Source organism: Canis aureus, chromosome 1, assembly GCF_053574225.1.
Source record: "Canis aureus isolate CA01 chromosome 1, VMU_Caureus_v.1.0, whole genome shotgun sequence".
NCBI classification, from domain to species: Eukaryota; Metazoa; Chordata; class Mammalia; order Carnivora; family Canidae; genus Canis; species Canis aureus.
Genome location: NC_135611.1, coordinates 30,281,641 through 30,302,935, shown reverse-complemented (window position 1 = coordinate 30,302,935; position 21,295 = coordinate 30,281,641). Strand labels below are relative to the sequence as shown.

The 21,295-nt window shown below is 39.3% G+C and overlaps 1 long non-coding RNA gene across 1 annotated transcript in view; it reads right to left on the bottom strand.

Moving 5' to 3' along the window:
• Positions 1–2,210: 2,210 nt before the first annotated feature.
• The window catches only part of LOC144282395 (uncharacterized), a 39,381-nt gene continuing 20,296 nt past the window's right edge, over positions 2,211–21,295 (bottom strand). The window contains exons 2-4 of the long non-coding RNA XR_013350851.1: positions 15,873–16,130; positions 12,911–13,000; positions 2,211–3,380 (exon numbers count right to left, since the gene is read on the bottom strand). This is a non-coding gene — a long non-coding RNA (uncharacterized LOC144282395). The remainder of the gene's footprint in view (positions 3,381–12,910; positions 13,001–15,872; positions 16,131–21,295) is intronic.

Below are 21,295 nucleotides of genomic sequence, written 5' to 3'. Positions count from 1 at the left end.
ATTCCCATTAAAGCCACAGCAGCCTGTCTTTTCCAGGACTTCTCAATGATTTGGCAATCTCGGCCCCAACCTCCACTCCCAGTCATGTTTGTTCTCATGCTTCACGGTGTGCCTCTACAAAGCAAGCCACAAAATGGGTCTGGGAACGCTCTGGGCAAAGAATGGCCCTGTTCTGTGGGATACTCCAGAGGTGTCCCAGAATGAGACCACAGGCGTCCTTAGGATGCTGACCCGACCCTGGGAACTCTAGAGGTTGACACAGGGGTTGAGAACCGATGTCCCTTGGATGCCTGCAGTGCTGTTATATGACCCCATCCCACTGGGCAGCTGTCAGCATCACAGCAGACACATTTTGACTAGAAATCCTGCCTTATTGTGAGAGGTTGGACTGGTATGAAAGGAACATTCTCATTAAAAGATCCATTTGGGATCTGCTTGGGAAATTATGGACCTGCTGGATTTGTATGCTCCAGGTTGATCTTCATCAAATGTCTTTTCTTACGTTTCTTTGATTGAGATCAAAAGATAATTAATTGCCTTCCCTTTCTGCTGCAAAGAAGGGACATCACAGGTGATTCATCTTCCACTCCATTCTCCATATAAAACACAGACAGTATCTTCAAGGTCATTTCAGCAGTTAGTGCCATGTACACTCTACAAAAAAAGTAATTGCTTCTTTGCATTTGTGCCAGGCATTATGCCATAAGCCTACATACACTGAAGAGTGACCTATCTGAGGGGAAAGAAATCAATACCTTAGAAGTTCCTTTGGTGGCTTTCTTTTCTCCCTTACCTGGCCCCTTTATCAATTTGCTTTTGACTTTTGATTTATCTGACATTGCAAGTGTGGGCATCATCAAAGTATGATTTCCATCCTTCTCTGGAAGTTCAGAAGAGAAAGGGCATGAGTACCAAAAATGGAGAGGAGTCCTTGGACACCTGTTAAGTTTCCAATCGTGTTTTTAGGCTGGCAAACCAGTTATTCATCATTTGTGCAGTTCCATCCCATCAGATAATGCATGGGAAACAGATTTCCTCCTCTGTTTAAATCACAAGAAAGCCTCAGGAAAATGAAATTCCCTTCCATATGTTGCAGAAAGTCCAACCTGCTATCGGAGACACTGGAAGTGGGGTTGGAGTGCCTTAGGAAAGATTGATTATGAAAAGCAAAGGCTCTTCACTGTGGAAAACAGTATGGAAGGTCCTCAAAACGTTTACAAATAGAACTACCCTGAAATCCAATAATCGCACTACTGGGTATTTATAACCAAAATACAAAAACCCAAAGGGATATATACACCCCGATGTATTGTTTACAACAGCCAAATTATAGAAGCAGCCCAAGAGTCCATTGATAGATGAATGGATAAAGAAGATGTAGAATATTATTCAGAATGGAATATTATTCGGCCATAAAAAATGAAATCTTGCCAGTTGTAATGACATGGATGGAACTAGAGAGTATAATACTAAGTGAAGTAATTCAGTCAGAGGAAGACAAATACCATATGATTTCACTCACATGTGGAATTTAAGAAACAAAACAAATGAGCAAAGGAGAGAGAAAAACCAAGAAACAGATTATAGAGAAGAAACTTGAGTTATGGGGGCAGGGGGGTGAGTAGGAAGATGGGTGGAATAGGTGATGGGGGTCAAGGAGGGTATTTGTTGTGACAAGTACTGGGCGATGTATGAAATTGTGGAATCATTATATTGTTCATCTGAAACCAATATAACATTGTATGTTATACTGTATGTTAACCATAACTATATAGACCTGTTAAAAAAAAAAAAAAGGCAAAGGCTCTTACCTCTTAGGTCCTGAGGTACCTTCATTTTATCTTGAGACATGGATCCCAAGAGCCCCTAGAAAGGAGACCGCCAGCCAGCCCTCCAGGGTTGTGAAGGCTCCACATAGATGACTGCATGCTGCATATAAGGTACTCTCCACACCGTGGGGTCCTCTACCCCAAACCCTGGTTCACTTGCTCGAATAACTTCAGCCACATTTTGGTGTCTCTTCTATGCTTAGCTTGCTGGAAGGAAAGAAGGTTCTGTCCTTGCCCTAGATGACTGGACTCTGTCAGGGACTGAGAAATCTTAAATAATTTGAAGAATTCAACGTGGAGAAAAAATAAGCAACAAAGGCAATAAAATAAGAACCTGTTCCCCTTTATTAAGATTAAATATGTATTCAAATAAGTGTCTTACTATTCAATAAGTGTTGTACCATTAATAAGGAAGTAATACAAATAAATATATATATACACACACATAAATAGTCGCCCAGGACTTTTATAATTTTTGTAGCTTTCATCCTTTTAATTTTTCAATTCACATATTTTATACAAATTATTACCAGATCAGACATACCCAAAAGTGCAAATATTTTGGCATTGCTCCTTGGAAAGTTAAAGTAGTGTTTGATGTTCTATTCTATTAACCTGCATAGAGATGTCTCAAAACTGTCAAATGTATCCACCACTATATGTTAACAGATATTTTTCATAGCTAAAACTTTACCAGTGAAAAGACAGCGTGAATGCATTTAACAATGACCTCAACTTAACAAAACTAACTGCTGGTTAAAACCATCTTTTAAAAGATCCTTAAAAATATAATCATCCCCCCAAATACTTAATTTTACAATGTCACACTTTTGTGCTCGAGTCAAGACTGAGTTTTCTCAACCATTCGCCATATATGAAAGTCGAGTCATTGAGCCGTACATCTTAAACTTATGTGGTGTTAAGTGTCTATTACATCTCCATAAAACTTAGAAAAGGAGTTTTCCAAGTTTCCTTTAGAGCAGACAGCCAAAGATCATAAACAACTCTGAATACAAAATCATACCAGTAAAGTCTTAGCAAAAAAATAACATCTAAGCAATACCCATAAAAGAAATTCTGTGCACATTTCTCCTTGCCACTTCCATAGCCACAATTTTAACAGCTTCTTGAATTTTTCTTTGCAATTACCTACAAGAGACCCAGGTAAAGGTGCTGAAGAGAAGACTTATTCTTAGTGAGGGTATAGACGTTACAGCTCAATAAGTAGATTTATAAACATCGTATTTTGATCACATTATAAGCCAGAGATCAGGGTATATAATGAGGCATCTTTAACATAAACAAATAACATACCAACTTTAGAAATGTTTAACTTTGGTATCTGATAGTCCATCAGAAAATATCATAAACAGCATTTTACTGGTACATGAAAGACTCACAGATAGCATCTGTTGTGCTATGAGTGTACTTCTTTGTGAAATACCTAGTTCATGTAGGTGCCTTAGTCATATTCTTGACTTGAAGGAAAACCAGAATACCTAGACACCGGAAGCATGTTACGTCTGAACTGTCTTCACAAATTCTTTGTGTCTATGGAGAGAAGAAAATCAGAGAAGGTGGGGGAGGAGTAAACAACAGTTAAAGATGGTGGTTTTCAAATATAGCAGCTCATTTTTCCTCTCTTTCTCTTCTCCTGATACCAAAACACAAGAGCTCCGTGGGATGCCCTCAGGAGATCCTCAGCCAGGGGATCACCCCCGCTCTAGGCCTTTACAGCTGGAAGGACTCCAAATTTTCTCCACTCCCCTCTGCCCTCATCTTCACACCCCTGCCCCAGGCTCATTCCCAAATGCAGTGTCCATCAAATGTGACCCTAGCCTCTTCTACCTTCAGAGATGGACCAGCCTGTTAAGTTATCAGCTTCAGTTAAGACCAAGTAGCTCCATAAAACAGACACACACACACATCTTTAAATGCAAGATGGCATAGAATCACAAGCATAAAATCCCACTTATCAGTTATCAAAATGAAGATAATACAGCAAACAGCTAATGTCTAAAGTACTTTATAAATGTGAGAGATTGTTGTCTAGAAGAATATAGTGTATCATATCAGTATCGGCATAACTCAGCCACGCTGCTGATCTTACCTAATCGGAGGAAAGTTTCACAGAAAAGATGAAACTATCACTATTTAATGGAAAGGAAATCTATTAGAATATGAGAAGCAAGAAACTGGCCATGAATGTAAAGAATACTGCACTTAGACTATATTCAGCCTCTCAACCCTGCAAAAAAGCCTCAAATGACTTCTGTATCCCTCCAGGTTCCTATACATACGGGCAATATTCTTGCAGCTTTTTAAGAACAGGAAGAAGTTTGCTATTCCATTCCCAATTCAGAATTTTGCGGATGCACAGTCGAAGCTGAGCCTGGCACCTAAGGCGGGCATCACAGGGTGAGCCATGAGGAAGGCCAGTGGTTCACAATTGCAGTCATGTCCCTAGCAGCACACTCAATGGCAGTGTGGTGTCTAGCGTCTGTTACCAATTTAAAGCCAGTTCTGTCCAAGGCACTTGGCCTTTGGCCTCTTGCCTCACAGACAATAGCCAGTGACTTCAAGCCACAGTATTTGCCCATTCTCCTCACTGTGGTTCACGCATGTTAAAAGAAACAACTTCATCAGGGTTGGAATGATTTGATCAGGATGGTCTTCCTGCCCTCGCCCTGCCAGCCCACAGAGCTCCCCACCTCCAGAGACCTAAAGGGCTCCCTTCTGAAGTTGGCGCCACCGATGCCACCTTGTGGGCACCACAACCCCTTTTCTGAAAAGATCAGGTGGTTGGGGAGAGCCACCTGCCAGCCCTGGGCTGTGCGCTCCTCTCCTCGGAGCCCCGCCTCGCCAGGTTATCCCAGCCTCCCGCGCCGGCGCCCCCTGGCACCCCCGGACCCCCGGACCCGTGGCCTCCTTAGGTGGCACGCAGCTGGCCGGCGCCGGCCCGGTGGCGCGAGTTGGACGCTGCAGCCTCGCGGTGCCGTCGGCCCGGGAGCACGAACCCAGCAGGCCGCGCACCAGCAGCGGAGCCGGTGACGAGGCTCGGAGGAGGCAGCGGTTGCCAAAAGAGCAGATGTGCCCGAAGTCTGCATCAGTTCATCTGGTGACCTCCCGAAATCGGTGAAAGATTTATATTGCTAATTACAGACTTTTTTTTTCTTTCTAATTTAGTCATCCTTCTCTTGGTTAGAAATAAAAAAGGGAGATGCAGTACCAGGTGAAAATCCAATGTTACTTTAGGAAGAGTGTCATCATCGTTTTAGGGGTTTTTGCAAACCAGTTTAGATTCTCTTGAGTTAGACTGGCCACACACACACACACACACACACACACAGTGGTATTTACAGAACTACAACAAATATTGGAGCTCTGCACAATAACAAACCAATGCACTATGATTGGAATTTGGTGTTCATTATAACTTAGAAGTTATGAAAATAAATTCCTGTTGCTCAGAAATGTATGTGTTCATCAGATAATTCCTATGGGGAGGAGCAACTGTGTCTGAAATAGGATGCGTAGCCAGATAACACTGCAGTGGTTACTTCTTGGAAGTATTTGATTCTTACAGTAGCATATTGTTTGGAACATGCGGCTATTCTGAGGGTTTGAAGGGAAAAAGGAAAATGAAGAAAAAGTAACAAATCCAAAAGCTTTCTGGAATGGGATGAAAAAGGGGCAGGTGGTTCTTCTTTTTCTCTAAGGATTCGCTGGCTTGCCTGCAGGATTGCTTTCCATGCGTTCAAGTTTTCTGTAGCTGCTTCCTCTGGCCCCATCAAAATGAAAATAACCCCTGTCAATTTGCCTTGTTAAATGAAAAGACAGTTTTCCTGTGTCTTTCAGACGAGTTTAGCCACATACATATGTGCAAAAAAAAAAAAAAAAAAAAAAAAAAAAGACAACCAGTGTGATACAGACTTAGCCAGAGAATTTCCTCTTGTATTAAGGAATTTCCAAGGGATCCTAAATATACCTTCCCTTGTTCACTGCGGGCTACAAGTCCAGAAACAGCAGATGGTATGCTCACATTTGTTGAAGGTCTGTGTTGAATCAGGAATATTTTCAAGTATTATGACAAAGTTTTTCTTGCCATACCATCCTCAGAATGAAATCTGAATCACTTCTCTTGAACAATTTGAAAATTTTTAATCAGAAGCAAAGGAATCAAGTGATAAGGGGTGTTTTTCAATGTTAGCACTTGAGTTACTTTGACTTTATTGACATCACAGTAAAATTCAGTAGACTTTGATCAGAAAGTAAATGTAGTCTTCTTGCAGTAAATGTCAGTTTTAAATCTTGCTGGGTAAAGGAAATAAACACATGCTATTGGCAAGAATCCTTCTGGCCATGCCACAGGCGACAGTGTCTGCCTCCCCCACAGACCCGCATACATAGAACCTAAACCCAAATGTCCACATGGACACAAGTCCAAACTAGTTATTTCCTGATCCAGGAAAATTTGTTGTCAGGGACTTGATTGCATATGAAAGGAATGTTGTTTTGTTCCAGAACCAAAGATTTCCGACAAGATAGAGCATGAGCTTTCTGAAAGGAGGTATCTTTTTTTTTTTTTTTTTCTCACAAACATGCTCAGACATAGCTTTCCTTTCAGCTAATTAAGCTGTTTTAAAGCAAACTGGTCAAACAGTGACATCTTCGTGGGGAGTCTTGGAGTCAATTGCACGATATAGAAGGCAGGGCGCTTAAGGGTGACTTCCACTATTGTTTCCTCTGGCTGAATATTTTCTACTTGGTCAATGCTGCCAGAGTGACCCCATACAATTGGGAGAATTCAAAGCCACTGGCCTCAAGAGATGCCATTAAGAAGACAACCACAGAATAAGATTTCATGGTCAAAAGCCAAACTTAGTCTCTCCTACCAAGTCCTGATGCTTACAATATTTTATATGTATGTTTTCTTCCTGTCATTAGCATACTGTTAAAATAGTTAAATGAAATGAGAACACAGCCATCAGGAATGGCTCTACATAATTATTTGTGTGTTCATGTAAAACTCACAGGTTTTTTCAACAGAGAAGTAGCTGGAAAAAAAGTCAACTTTTAGATTAGTGTTGACTCCACATTTTAAGAGAATATGTGGAATGTGTAGATCAAAATTTCCCTTAGCCAAATACGTAGTGAGGATGATGGACTATCTCCTTTGTCAAATATTTGTTAAATAATGAATGACACTCATTGTCAAAATTGACGAACATCAATTTGATGTTTTGACATCTGTCAAGATGGTACACACTTTCCCATGCTGAAGGAAAAAATTAAATTTTCTGTAAATAATTGCAAGATTATTGAAAATGCTTGTCCTTTGTATTTCTTACATGAAAGATTAGCACACTGATTCAGTCAGTAGGCTAGCATTGGGTCTTCTGATACGCTGACCATGTTAGAGGAGAGTTTTTTTTTTTCCATTAATAGCAACTGATTCACTATGTCTTGCCAAGAAGCATGATGTCTTTACAAAACAGTATGATTTGGGGCCTAATTACCCTGAACACTGTGTTAAGGTAAGTGTCTTCCTCTAGAGGCCAGATAGCACCTATTTAGATAGGAGACCAGAGACCAAAGGAATTAAAGAAAATAGTTAAAGACAGAAGGAGGAACGATGATGTGGTTGTTCATAAGAGATATTGCACTCAAGTCAATATTTATTCAAAGAAGATCCTGTGTGTTCCTTTGACTTCTTCTGCGGGTTTGAGGGGGGAAAAGAAAATGAAGAAGAAGTAACAAATCCAAAAGCTTTCTGGAATGGGATGAAAAAGGGGCAGATGGTTCTTCTTTTTCTCTAAGGATTCGCTGGCTTGCCTGCAGGACTGCTTTCTATGCATTCAGGTTTTCTGTGGAAACTTGAACGTATAAAATAAGCTATGCTAAAATAAGCATTTCATAAAAATAGAACCTCTTGGTAATAAGGAAAGAGAGAGGTGATCAATCACACTCTTAGGTGTCTATTACTGCAGAGTGTTATTACTGAGAACAATAGTAGTAGCAGCATTGTAGCTTTACAATTAAGAGGGAAGCTTCAGGAGCCGAATTGTCTAGATTTATGTTCCTGTTTCTCACTTCTCGTTGTGTAGCCTTGGGCAGGATATGTAACCTCTCTGTTCTTCAGTTTTCAAACCTGAAAGAAGAGGCTGATAATACACCTACCCTACAGGAATTGTTGAGAGCTTTAAATGAGTTAAGTGGCTGGTCTGTAAGAACCAGTCCGTAAACGTTGCTTAGTGTGATTACGATGCGCCAGCATTAGGCTGAGTGCTTCACATATGCTATTCCTTGTAACTCCTTAATCTTAATCCAAAACTATAGACAGACTAGATGATTTCATGGTAAGACTGAGAAAATTCTAGAATCTACTAAATTATTCTATTGTCACAGATCTCAGATTTTAACCCAATTTGCTTGACTCCAAAGTCTATATTATTCCATGTCTTACTGCTTCTCAAGTAAACATCAACCATGGTGGATTGTGAAAATATAAAAGAGGGGGAAATAAACACTCAAAATTCTATCTTCATTAAGTTGCACCCTTGGACATTTTGATAACTTGTCTCTTATATAAAGTATGTATGGTACAGCGTGGATCGTTTGCGTGCAACACAAACATCTTTTATGTGTAAAGGAGCACGTTGGCCCTACTTAGACAGCCCTGCAGGGAGAAGATGGAATCCAATGATGAGGCTGCCAAGAAACCATCTCAAAGTACAGGAAAATGAAGAATTCGAGGGACTTTCAAATAACTACTGACGCTTCCCAGCAGTTTGAGACAAAATCTGGTTCACTCGGGCATGACACTGGTCTCCACCATGCCCTGGCTCCATCTTTCACCCGCGGTCCTGGGCTCACCCTGTAGAACCCGAGGCACCTGGCAAGGGAGGGTCGAGCCAGCCAGGCCCTGGCCCTCCCTGGACGCAGCGCCCGCACAGCATCCTGGCCACGGGCTGCTCAGGGGAGTTGGACCAGGGAAGGAAGACAGTGGTTAGAACCAGGCAGCCCCGGGGACAGACTCCAGCTGTGCCATTGTGCAGCTATCCTGCGGCTCTCTTGCCTGAGTCAATGTTCTCTTCAAAAATTTGGAATAATTTCTATTTTCAGAGCCGGTAGTGAAGATTTTTTTAAAGTGCGTAAAATGCCCAACACAGTGCTGGTTACACAGAAAATGCTCTGCAGGTAGCAATCAATCATAATGATGTGTAATAACCACTTATAACATGCTTTGAGAGCCCGCTACACTAGTCTGAGTGCTGCACTTGCACTTAAAAAAAAAAAAGATTTATTTATTCATTTGTGAGAGACAGAGCAACAGACATAGTGAGAGAGAGAGCACAGCGGGGTGGGGGGGGGACAGGGAGAAGCAGACTCCCCGCTGGGCAGAGACCCCGACAGTGCAGGGCCCCATCTAAGTCTAAGCCCAAAGTGAGGATGAAAGACGGAGAAACTCAGTGGGGATGTGAGGGGCCAACAGGAGCCAGAATAGCCCTGTCAGCCAGGGTGGACCCCTGGGCCCGGAGTCACTTGAAAGAGAACAATATCTGTGTACACCAGGGTTTGGTTACAGACGCAGCAGCCAAGGGCCAATGGTTGTCACAGAGGAGAGCGAGGGGATACGTGTAAGGACGCCACTGAGGCAGCCAAGGCCTCGCAGGTGAGAGAGATGGCACAGATAGGACGGCGTCGGTGAAGACATTACTTCTGGGGCAGAGTTGAGGGAGCCACGGTGGGTGGCCCAGAGCCTACCCACTTCAGGACACTGTTCTTCCCGTAGGGCTCAGGAAACCAGCGAGGCTAAAGCAACGCCATGGAGAGCCGGAATGGTGCCAGTCTCCAAGCACCACGTCTCTTGGCCAGAGACGTGGTGCCAAAGCAGGAGGAAGCAGGGAAGAAAGACCCTCCTTTCTCTCCCCTTCCAGACGCTCCTCTCCTGCCGGTGCCTCCCATTAACCACAGCACAGAAGGCGACCAGCAAGGAAGCCTGGGAGGTGGTCTGCAGGGGTCAGCCTTCTGGGACAGGCTGGAGAGCAGGTGAAGGCCACGAGTGAGGCCAGGCACAGAACGCCCGGGCATACTCCATTCCAAAGTGAGACCGCGTAGACGCTTCTCCCCTAAACACACAGGTGGCGCGTTGGAAAGGAGCACCAGAAGGTTCTGAGATATTGAATGTCTACCTAACGAGACCAAGCCACCAAGAGGAAGCGTTTAAGTTATTGAAACATTCTGAGGTTTGCTAAAATACAGTTTCGTTGTCTCTCTCCTGCATCAGGTCACTGTAATGAAAATTCGATCAATTCTTTTTTAAAATAAAGAAGCTACGTTTTCACTGCACGATGTCCTGCAGTGTGAGGAAATCTGTGAACCTCCACTTCGTACCCTCTCTACTTCCAAAAGTCACTGAGCTGACTTACAGATGAAACGTACCAGAAATGTCCTGATAGAGACAGAAAGAAGAGAATATTTCAGACTCCTGCTTAATAATTGCATGACAAGTTATTTGACATCTAAGATGGTGGTATATATAGTACATTGCGTTACATCTTTGGTTATTTAAAAAAAAACAACAACACAGACTTATCTAAAGATATGAAACATTTTCTAAGACTCAATATAAACGATAATTTCTCACAAGGGACCTTCTATAAAGTACATTCAGTGATATGTGGAAAAGATCTCCAATCAGATTTTTGGAGGTAATGAAACAATGTTCAAGCAAAGCATAAATTCTGGATGACTTCACATTTCCTGCCCTCTACTTCCGTCTCCTCCAAAATGTTTTATATCACATCTACATACCAGTTTTCCAATTTCTTCTGGACAAAATTAAATTTTTAATTCATTTTTTAAACTGTACAATTTGGTGGGTTTAGTGAATATGTGTAGAATTATCATTATCTAATTTTATTTTTTTATTTCTTTTATTTTTTTAAGACTTCATATATTTATTCATGAAAGAGAGAGAGAGAGGCAGAGACATAGGCAGAGCAGGCTCCTCAGAGGGAGTCAATGAGGGACTCAATCTTGGGACTCCAGGATCACGCCCTGAGCCGAAGGCAAATGCTCAACCACTGAGCCACCCAGGCGTCCCTAATTTTATTTTTTTAAAGTAATCTCTATACCCATCATGGGGCTGGCACTTACAACCCTGCGATCAAGAGTCACATGTTCCACCAATTGAGCCAGCCAGGTGCCTACAAAATAATTATTTTTAACAATGACATCCAGGCCTTTCCAAGAGAGCACAAGATCATCTTGTCAGAATGTCCTATTTTGTGCACAGACCCAGCAGCCATCCTCACTGGGTTTCTCCCAGAAGGTTCCAAACATCTAATTCTTTGTCCAACTCTTCCTTTCCTAAACTTAGTTATCCCAATATAAAATTCTTCCACAAGTGTCACACCAAACATTTTCCTACCTGCTGTCATAACTTTTAACTGAAGCCTTCCATCAAAATTATTTTGCATCTATATTTTTACTGTATATATCTACCTTACATTTGTTTTTCATCTCTCATCTCTCCATGCTATTATAAATCAAATATCTATAGCTAGAGGTTGCATCTAATTTTCACTGTATTTTTCTAAGACAGCAAAAGCTAGACATTCAGGAGATGACCCAAAACTATTAAAATGAAGACAAACACGATACTCACAAATTTATCTGGAGAAGAGTGTGTACTTACTCTTTTATATGTATGTGTATATACATATATAAAACAATATGTATATAAAACATACATATATGTATACACACACAAATATATAAAATTTGTTTTGAAGTTCAAACAAAAGTACCTGCCTCTCAGTGAGCGATTTGCTTAAGGCATGATCTGACTCATGTGCTTCTCTCTTTCTTTTTTCTTAAGCTGTTTTCCCACAACTCAGTTAAATAGTAAATATTGTGATGGCAATACCTCCTCTCACAACACACTCACTCAAACCGAGTTTCCCTAAAAAAGTCACCTTAAGCCAGTAGAACTGGGAACCCAACTTAAGTGAGCCTTTAGTGAGAAAGAGGAATTATCTGGAGGCTTTGGACTAATCATTTTTGGTTTGCAGTGAGAACTTTGAAGGGCGACTCCTGGTACCGTTTCCTGGCCGCTCGCTACTTTTCCTGTGTAGTTGCATGTTAAACATGATGACTTGCTGTATAGAAGCCATGTGTTGTCATAATGTAACATCATTAAACAAAGTGTTTAGAGCAGTTTTAGCTGAGCCAGAACATGAACAACAAAACCCGCCAATTACAGTGTCATTTTGTGTAGTTGTTAAGGTTGCAAATGTCTCCAACTTTTTCTGGTAGGCCATATTGAGCATGTCACAGCGAACATCTGAGATAACGATTTGCTAGGCAATGTGCAATTCTCGCTCCTTTTTTCATATCAGAGAAGAAAGAGTTCTTTATAACAATTTGGCTCAAATGTCTACACACATTGCTCCAGCGTCTGTAGCAGCATGTGTTTCTAGGATTGTTCTGGAAGAGAAAATGCAGAAACAGCAGGGAGCAGAAGATAAACAGGCAATCCGTGACTCATTAAAACAAGCATTGGTAGCCAACATTGTGGAGTGTGTGAAGACCCCAGATCCAACTCGCCTATAAACTTTTTTTACCAGCTGGACTTAGCATCTGTCAGAGCTTGGAAGGAGAGGTAGTCTGGTACAAATGATTTCAGTGTGTCGCATTTATTAACCTGCCACCTTACATAACTCTGCTGATTGGGAACTCAGGGAAATGCTTGAGCAATGACACAGCTTATTGTTGGAATGTTACGGCTGCAGTAATAAAGACGCAAGTTGCCATTAAAAAAAAATACAAAGACCACAGAGCAATTGGAAAATGATAATGAAGCAAAGTTAAAAAGCATCACAGTCTTGAGAAATGTACGTGCCAGAAGAATAATTGAAATTCGGTTTGGATTTTGATCATTTTCGATTCTTTACATCAATTAGGCAAGGAAAGTATTTTCCTTTTTAATAGTTGTCACATTAGCTTTGTTAGCAGCTCTGAGGTAAACAAATGCCAAACTGGGAACATTATTATGTCCTTTTCCAACTACTTACTGTTCTAAATGAATGAGTCGCATCTGTAGTTAGATCCCTGACAATTCCTGGAAAGGCATTTTCTGTTTCTTTAGCATTTTCATGAGAGAACTGAAAGAAAAAGAAAGAGGGCTTTATATAAAAAACCATGTCTGTTTTTGTCTTAAACAGCTTTGCCTTGCCTTACCGTTCATTCAGGTCAAAGAACATCACCCCAGAAATCAAAACCATACCAGGTAGCCAATCCCCTTTCTGTTCCTCTGCTTTGATTTACTTCCTTTTTTGTCTCAAAATTTGCTTAGGATTATTTGGTCAAGAGGGGAAAAATATCACAAAGTAATTTTCTATGTCGTATCCAGACCACATGCCAGTAATTTCAAATTAATGAGGATGTTTACTCTCTGGTACAAAATTTGCACATATTAGCTTATAAAATATGGATAAGCTGGTTTCCTATAACAAAATAGAGCCCTGCCATTTCAAAAATGAAAATTGCAGAGACTTTGGAAAAAACTCAGCTGAAGGAATGCTTCGCGTTTCGCCGTGGTTAGCCTATTATTTGTAGTTTTGAAACTTTATTGGTCCCCAATCTAATCTTTTCTGAGTATAAAAACATTAACATATGGTTTAACACAGCACAGGGCTGGAAAGTCCATATCCCAAATGCACATTGTATGCAGGGTGACATTCACACTAAATATCATCCCTCAGGGTCTGTACTTCATTTTACCTGGGATTGGAGAGCCATGAAATCCCTGGAAAAGTTGTTCATGATTCTGAACCAAATGGTGCACAGTGTACTGAGATACTAACAGTGTATGCTTCTGCCAAAGGTTGTGGCTCAAATGTCTCTCTAAGTAACATTAAAAATCTGCTGCTTCATGCCTATGAATTTCAATATTTATAGCATTCAATAAAACGGTCCACTGTCAGAGAGAGATGTGCCACTGTGCACTCTCTGAGCAGATGGGCGGCAATATGGCACATTTACATGGACCAGCTGTGGAGCACAGAAATGGATGCTGGTCAGAGGCAGGGTACAGGCCCCACATCTGGAATTCTAACCAACTGGCCTCGGTACCCGTTGTAAAGTTTCCTTCCACAGGACGAGCTCTGATTTAGAGCTGCTCACTAGTGTGCCTTAAACTGCATCAAGAGTCCTCATTAACACAAGAGACTAGAGGGAGGTTAGGGCCTGGAACTCCTCTGTTGGGCATCTGTTAGAGTCTGTGGATGGCACTCTGTAGTCAGTTATAGATGCACCCAGGGGAAGATTCTCTCATGCATGATGCAATGTTCTCTACTTAGCTGGTTTTATACAGAAAAGGAGGTCTTGTTATAAACAAAGCCACTTTCTCTGTGCTTCCTTTTCTAAATAGGTCAGAAAAGACTCTCAGAGATGGGAAATTCCTAGGATATCTAAAAATTTGGTAGAAATGTCTAATTCTTTTCAAGCCTCAAATGGAATATTGTCTTATTTTGGATAGGTCAGACTTAGTTCAAATGCATGTTTAGAAATTTCTAAAATATAGAAAGCTCTTAGATTTGTTCTCTCAGCCTTGTTCTCTTTATTGTAATATCATTACTCTGGTCATTAATACAATATAATTTTGTGCTGTTCGATTCATTCAACTGAAAGGTAAGCTGTTTTACACACATTGATAGGAAGGTAAACTATTTTATACACATTTTAAATATGAACAGAAAATGGTTTTTATATAAAAATGCTCTTAAGGGGGAGTACCTGGATGGCTCAATCAGTTGAGCCATCAGCTGCCTGATTCAGACTCTTGATTTCCACTCAGGTCTTGACCTCAGGGTTGTGAGATTGAGCCTGCATTGGGCTCTGCGCTCAGCATAGTCTGCTTGAATTTTTCTCTCTACCCCCTCCCTCTGTTTACACTTTCTCTCTGCCTCCGCTCCTAGAACCAATAAATAAATCTTTAAAAAATATTCTTAAGGAGTAACATTCTAGTTTCACTTTTGCTAAATATATTCTCTTTAGAGAAAATTCCACTCTCATTCTTTTATTTTGTAAAACACTTTTTCCCACATTTCCCAATTATTCACTTGAAAATTTATTTGGTGTTCAATGGCTCCATCTTTTCACAAATGATTTATTTATAGCTTCATACTACTGATGAGTCATTTTCTAGAATAATCTCTTGACATCTATTTCCCCCTCCTCTCACCCCCCAAGGGAAACACAGATATTTTAAGCAAGTAAGTCAGTACACCAACTGGACTCTGCTAATTGAATCATGTAATTTATAAGTATTTTAGAGTCTTATCATTGAATAACAATCTACTATAAAATCTAAAAATAAAATTGTATTTATATTATTTGGCCTCAATCTTTAAAAATAAAAGTTTGATTAGAACTGTCAAAGAAAATCCAAGGGATGACTGATTTCCACCTAATGAAAAGCTAGCAGGTTAAATATAATCTTATTGACAGATGAGTGATTGAATGGTATGATGTATTAGTAATTAATGCAGACTAAATACGCAGCCAAGACATAATAGCCAAAGCAATAATTGTTTACATAAGATAGTATCCACTACAAATACACCCATGTGGCACATACCCTAGAGACTCAACCATCTATAAAGAAAGAGGGTAGAGTGGTGAGAAGGAAATGAACCACAGGGGATATTTGGAATTATACTGATAAGAGGTATGGAATTATTAAAATGCAAAAAGTATTTAGGTAATGAAGAACGAACCCAAATTGGCAATCCAGTAAAATATGCATGATCATAGCAGTTTCAAATTCACTAAGGGAGAATTTAAATTTTTCTTATTTTTCAACCATGATTAAATTTTTCATTGACAGTTCAATATTCCAAAGATATCATATATTTACTTCAACAGAAAATGCCAAGAATTAGGTCATCTCAGACCCTCTTTACAATTATATGGATCATGAGTACATTGTGAATGAAATGTGTGATATCTCTGAATGGAAATATGGTATCTCACCAAAGGGAATATTGCATGTGAAACAAAGTGCAGCTAACATGATTTGAACATTCCCAAATGGCTGTCTCCATCCACAGTTGCCGCCACCTCTCCATTCTGACTGATACAAACTTTACCAACACAAATAGCCCCATCTCTGGGTGTCTATCAGGCAGGCAGAGTTCCAGCATGGCGTTGTCTGCCTCAACGTGTGCTCGTCACGGATTGCTGAATGCACAACTTTTCCCATCTTGTAGGAGTACTTCCACTCCACTGCTCCTGACAAGAGACAAATTTATTTATGTATGCTGCTTCTGGTTTTGAAATGCAGAAAGATCACTTTTCCTATGATATTTTGAAAAAAATTACTCTTTGAAAGTAATACCTTAATTACAATAAAATGGCTATAGGATGGCTCAGATCCATAAACTTATAAAAGAGCAAAATTAAAATATCTGGTAGAATGTGCTTTTTCTTAGCTTTAAATGTGTAGGTGTGAGTGTGTATGTGTGTGTATTTTTAAAGGATCTTAATATAATAAAGCTACAAAAAAGAGATGTATCTTGTTTAATAATTTTGTGATTTTAATTTTCTGTCTGGCAGTCAAGGAAAGTGAAGAAAATTACCAGATTAGTGGTGTTTCAAATTCCTGTACTCCTGAACATAAGAATGAGTTCCAAATACTAAAAGGGAGAAAACTAGGATAAACCTGTTGTACTGGATTAGAATTGGAATTAATGTAAAACTCTTGGTTTCCAAATATATAGATAGAGATAAAAATATAGTTATCAAAGTGTGTGTTTGCACATATTCATATTCTCACATTCCCAGCCTGTTTCCTGAAAGGGCCCAGGAGCCACAATAGCCTGATAGCAGTGAGCATACCTAGCACCCTGAGACTGACTTCAAATACTATTCTCCATTGAAAGGAGCCAAGGATCCTTGGAGAGATGGCTGATTCCAGGGCTGGGAAAAGGAAAGTGCCAGATGAGCCTGGAACATCTTATTGTGCCAGAAAGCAGGAAGTGCTCAAAGAACTATGGCAACATGTGAAAAGGACATAGGAGCCAACTTCATGGAACTCCCACTGGCCAAACTGGGGATAAGTGAGCATCAAAATAAACAATGATAGTCATGTATTAAAACCCTTTGAATAAAACAGAAAATTGTGAAAACCTATAGATATGAATAAAAGAATGCATTTGATGTTGGATAAGGTACAAAATACATAGTTTTAAAGGATCTCCCCACAGATTATTTATTCATTACAAAGGAGAGAAAGATAATTGGGAAAACCAGCTGACATTACCCTAATCAAACCATCTAGTGAACCTCGTCAATAATAACAAATGATAATCATCCTCCTTGACAGGAAGAACCACCGTCACCTCTGTAATATGCTTGTCAAGCATGCATTACTTGAATCTAATCATAAGGAAGGATCAAACCCAAACTGAAGGACATTCTGCAATTTAAATGGCCTATAATCTTCAAAAATGTCAAGATCATGAAAGTGGAGGAAATACTGAGGAACTGTTCTGGTCTAAAGGAGACTAAAGAGACATGACAACTACTTGCAAGGTATGATTCTGAACGAGATGAGTTTACAAGAGACCTTTTTTTTATTTTTAAAGATCTATTTATTTATTTTAGAAAGGTGGGGAGGGGCAGAGGGAGAAGGAAAAAGAATCTTAAGCAGACTCCACGCTGAGTACAGACCTTGACAAGGGGTTCAATCTCACCACCCTGAGATCATGACCTGAGCAGAAACCAAGATTTGAGTGCTTAACCGACTGAGCCACCTGGGTGCCCCTACAAGAGACATTTTTGAAGCAATCGATAAAATTTGAATGGGATCTTGAATGCATCCCTGTTAATTATCTGATTTTGATGGTTACGTTGCATTTGTGTTGGAGAATGTCCTTATTTATAGGAAATTTGTACTGACGTATTGAGGGGTGATGGACAATTATTAGGTAGGCAACTTGCTCTAAATGATTTGGGGGGGGAGTTCTTAATTCTGTTTTCCAACAAAGTTTGTAAGTTTGTAGTTTTTCAAAATTAAAAACGTAAGGTTTTAATATCTATGCATGAGCCTTACTCTCAGAGAATCTGGATTGATTTAAGGTGAGACCCAGGCATACACATTTTTAAAAGCTCCCCAAGGTGTCTCTAACATATACCTTGGGTGGAGACTTGTCAGTTTAGACTCTAGGCAAACTCTCATTTTACAAAAGAGTGAACAGAATTCAGATGCCAGGCTGAAGATCCTGAAGGTGGCAGAAGAGGCTCCAGAACTCCTGGTTGGTTCATTCATTTATTTTATTGATATTATATTCAGGGCACTGTGCTGGGTGTTTTGAGGGAAGAAGAACAATAAAACATACATGTTTGTAATAGTAACAGTGCCTTCTCTTGTATAACATTTTATTACTTGTAATTTTTTTTTTTTACTTGTAAAATGTTTTAACACTCTTTTGGATGTCAAAACAATTCACTTGAGTATTATTACCTCAGTTTTACAGACAAGGAAACCAAGGTTACAATGAGTGTGTGATATTTTGTGTCAGGTCCAGGATTCTGCTGACACCCAGGTCAGGGTTTTTCTGCCACACTCCAATAGTTTAATAGAGGACAGCAAATGTTAAATGTCAGATGAGTAATAAAGAACCATAAGCATTCTGGGAACAGAGAAGAACTTAAGATCACTCCTGGTACAGTATTAGAGAGAACTTCATCAAGGAAGCAGGATGTGAGCTGCAGATTAATAAGCTGCAGTTTAGTAAGACTATAAGCAGAGAGAGAAGTAAAGTCGTCCTAGACAAATGGGTTATATAAGCAAAAAACACAAAGAAAATAAAATTTTAATGTCTTGTGGGAGATAAAGAGGCTAGTTTGGATAGAACAGGTAGTTCACATCAGTGAAAAATTCCTATCAGAAAGATATCAGGGTAGACTACAAGTATTTTTACCTGCAGCTCTTAAAGGGCAACCAGAACCTGAATAGCATGAGTTAGGAATCAGGGAAGGCTAGGCTATGAATTTGAGCCTTAGTTTTGCTTTTTATTAGTATCTGCTCTACAATATAGAAGAAGTAGAAACATCTAGTACTTGGTGCTTCCAACAATGAAATGAGAAGGCCAAGGATAATCAATCTCACCAAGACTCTACTGAGTAAGGATCATTAATTTATCTGGCAGGAGGTGGGAAGTAATATGCATTCCTCTCAGAATAACTGCCTGTCCCTGTGCAGGGCTCCTGATTTAGAGGATTTCATTGATGACTTGTGGCAACCCCATGAGATAGAAATTATTGCTGCTCACTCTTACACAGGTACATAGGAAAGAAGGAAGTTGGGATTAGAATGTGTTCATTGTACTCCTCAAGATAACCTACCTGATAGATTTTACAACAGAGGTTTGAATTTAGAGCCATTCATTTCTCAAGTCCATCCTCTGACTCACGTTCTTACACAGGGCCAGGCAAGACCACTGTGTGCTCAACTCTGGTTAGGGTTAACTAGAAGAAGGACTTTTTGAACCTGAAAGTAATCTTTGGTCACAACATCTACCCTCAAAGTTGATAGAATTTGTTTAATTGGTATATATTTGTTGCTCTGAATAGACATTTCAATTTCATTTTCTAAGTAGAGAAAATATATACTTTTGACTTTTATCTAAATAATAATTCATAGTATTTTTTCGTAGTTTTAAGTATAGAATTGGGAACTTTATATATCAATGAAAAGCACTGAGGATTTAGCCAGAGATCTGATTCTTTATTATTATTATTAGATTTATTTAAACTAAAAAGCCCTAATTTACCTGTTTTTTTCCCCCACTCTACACCCTCTGCCTCTGGCAATCACCAGTCTGTTCACTATCTGTGAATTTGGTGTTTTATTTATTTATTTATTTATTTATTTATTTATTTATTTATAGATTCCACATACAAAAGAAATTATACATAGGTAATTATCATTTTCTATGAAAAGCATTATTGGAGTTTTCTGACCACAATGATATGAAACTAGAAATTAGCTACATGAAAAAAACTAGAAAATTCACAAATATGTGAAGATTAAACAACATGCTACTGAACATCCAATGAGTCAGAAAAAAAATACGAAGGAAATCAGAAAATATCTTGAGACAAAAGTGGAAATGTAACATACCAAAATTTTTTAAATACAGCAAAAGCAGTTGTAAGAGGAAAGTTTATAGCAATAAAAGCCTAACTCAGGAAACAAGAAAAGTCTCAAATAAACAATCTAACTTTACACGTCAAGGAATTAGTAAAAGACCAAATGAAGCCTAGTTACTAGAAGAAAGGGAATAATACAGACCAGTGCAGAAATAAATGAAATAGAAACTAAAAATACAATAGAAAAGATCAATAAAACTAAGAGCTGATTCTTTGAAAAGATAAACAAAGTTGATGAACCATTAGTTAGACTCACCAAGAAAAAAAGAGAAGACAAAAAAAAAAGAAGAGATATGTTACAAGTGCTACTACAGAAATACAAAGAATCATAAGAAATTACTATCAACAATAATATGCCAACAAATTAAGCAACCTAGAAGAAATGGATACACTATTAGATGCATACAACTTATTAAGACTGAATCATGAGACAATAAAAAATCTAAACAGATTGATTACTAGTAAGGTTATTGAGTGAGTAATCAAAAACCTCCCAACAAACAAAAGGCCAGGACCATCTGGGCTTCACTGGTGAATTCTACCAAACATTCACAGAAGAATTGATACCAATCTTTCTCAAACCCTTCCAAAAAATAAAAGTGGTGGAAACTCTTCCAAACTTGTTTTACGAGGCCAGCATTACCCTATAACTAAATAAGACAAAGATGCCACCAGAAGAGAAACAACAGGCCAATATCTCTGACACACATAGATGCAAAACTCCTCAATAAAATATTGGCAAACTGGAGGCACCTGTCTGGCTCAGTCAGCAGAGCATAGGACTCTTGACCTCTGTGTTATGAGTTCAGGTCACATGTTGGGCATAGAGCATACTTAATTTTTAAAAATTAGCAAACTAAATTCAACAATACATTAAAAGGATCATACACTACAATCAAATGGGATTTATTCCAGGGATACAAGGATAGCTTAACACCTGCGAATCAGTCAATGCAATATACCATATGAACAAAATGAAGGATAAAACATATGATCATATCAACAGAGGCAGAAAACACATTTGACAAAATTCAACATTTATTTATGATAAAAACTCTCAACAAAGGTCTGCTTCTGATAGAACCAGGAGGGATTGGAGAGACTAAGAATGGACTTGAAGGAAGCAGTTTAAAAAAAAAGAGTTTCAAAAAATTCTAGATAGAATGAGTTTCCTTATCTCCTGTTTCCAATATTGAAAATAAACAGAACAACTCACCATGCCCTATGGTCATCAAACCATG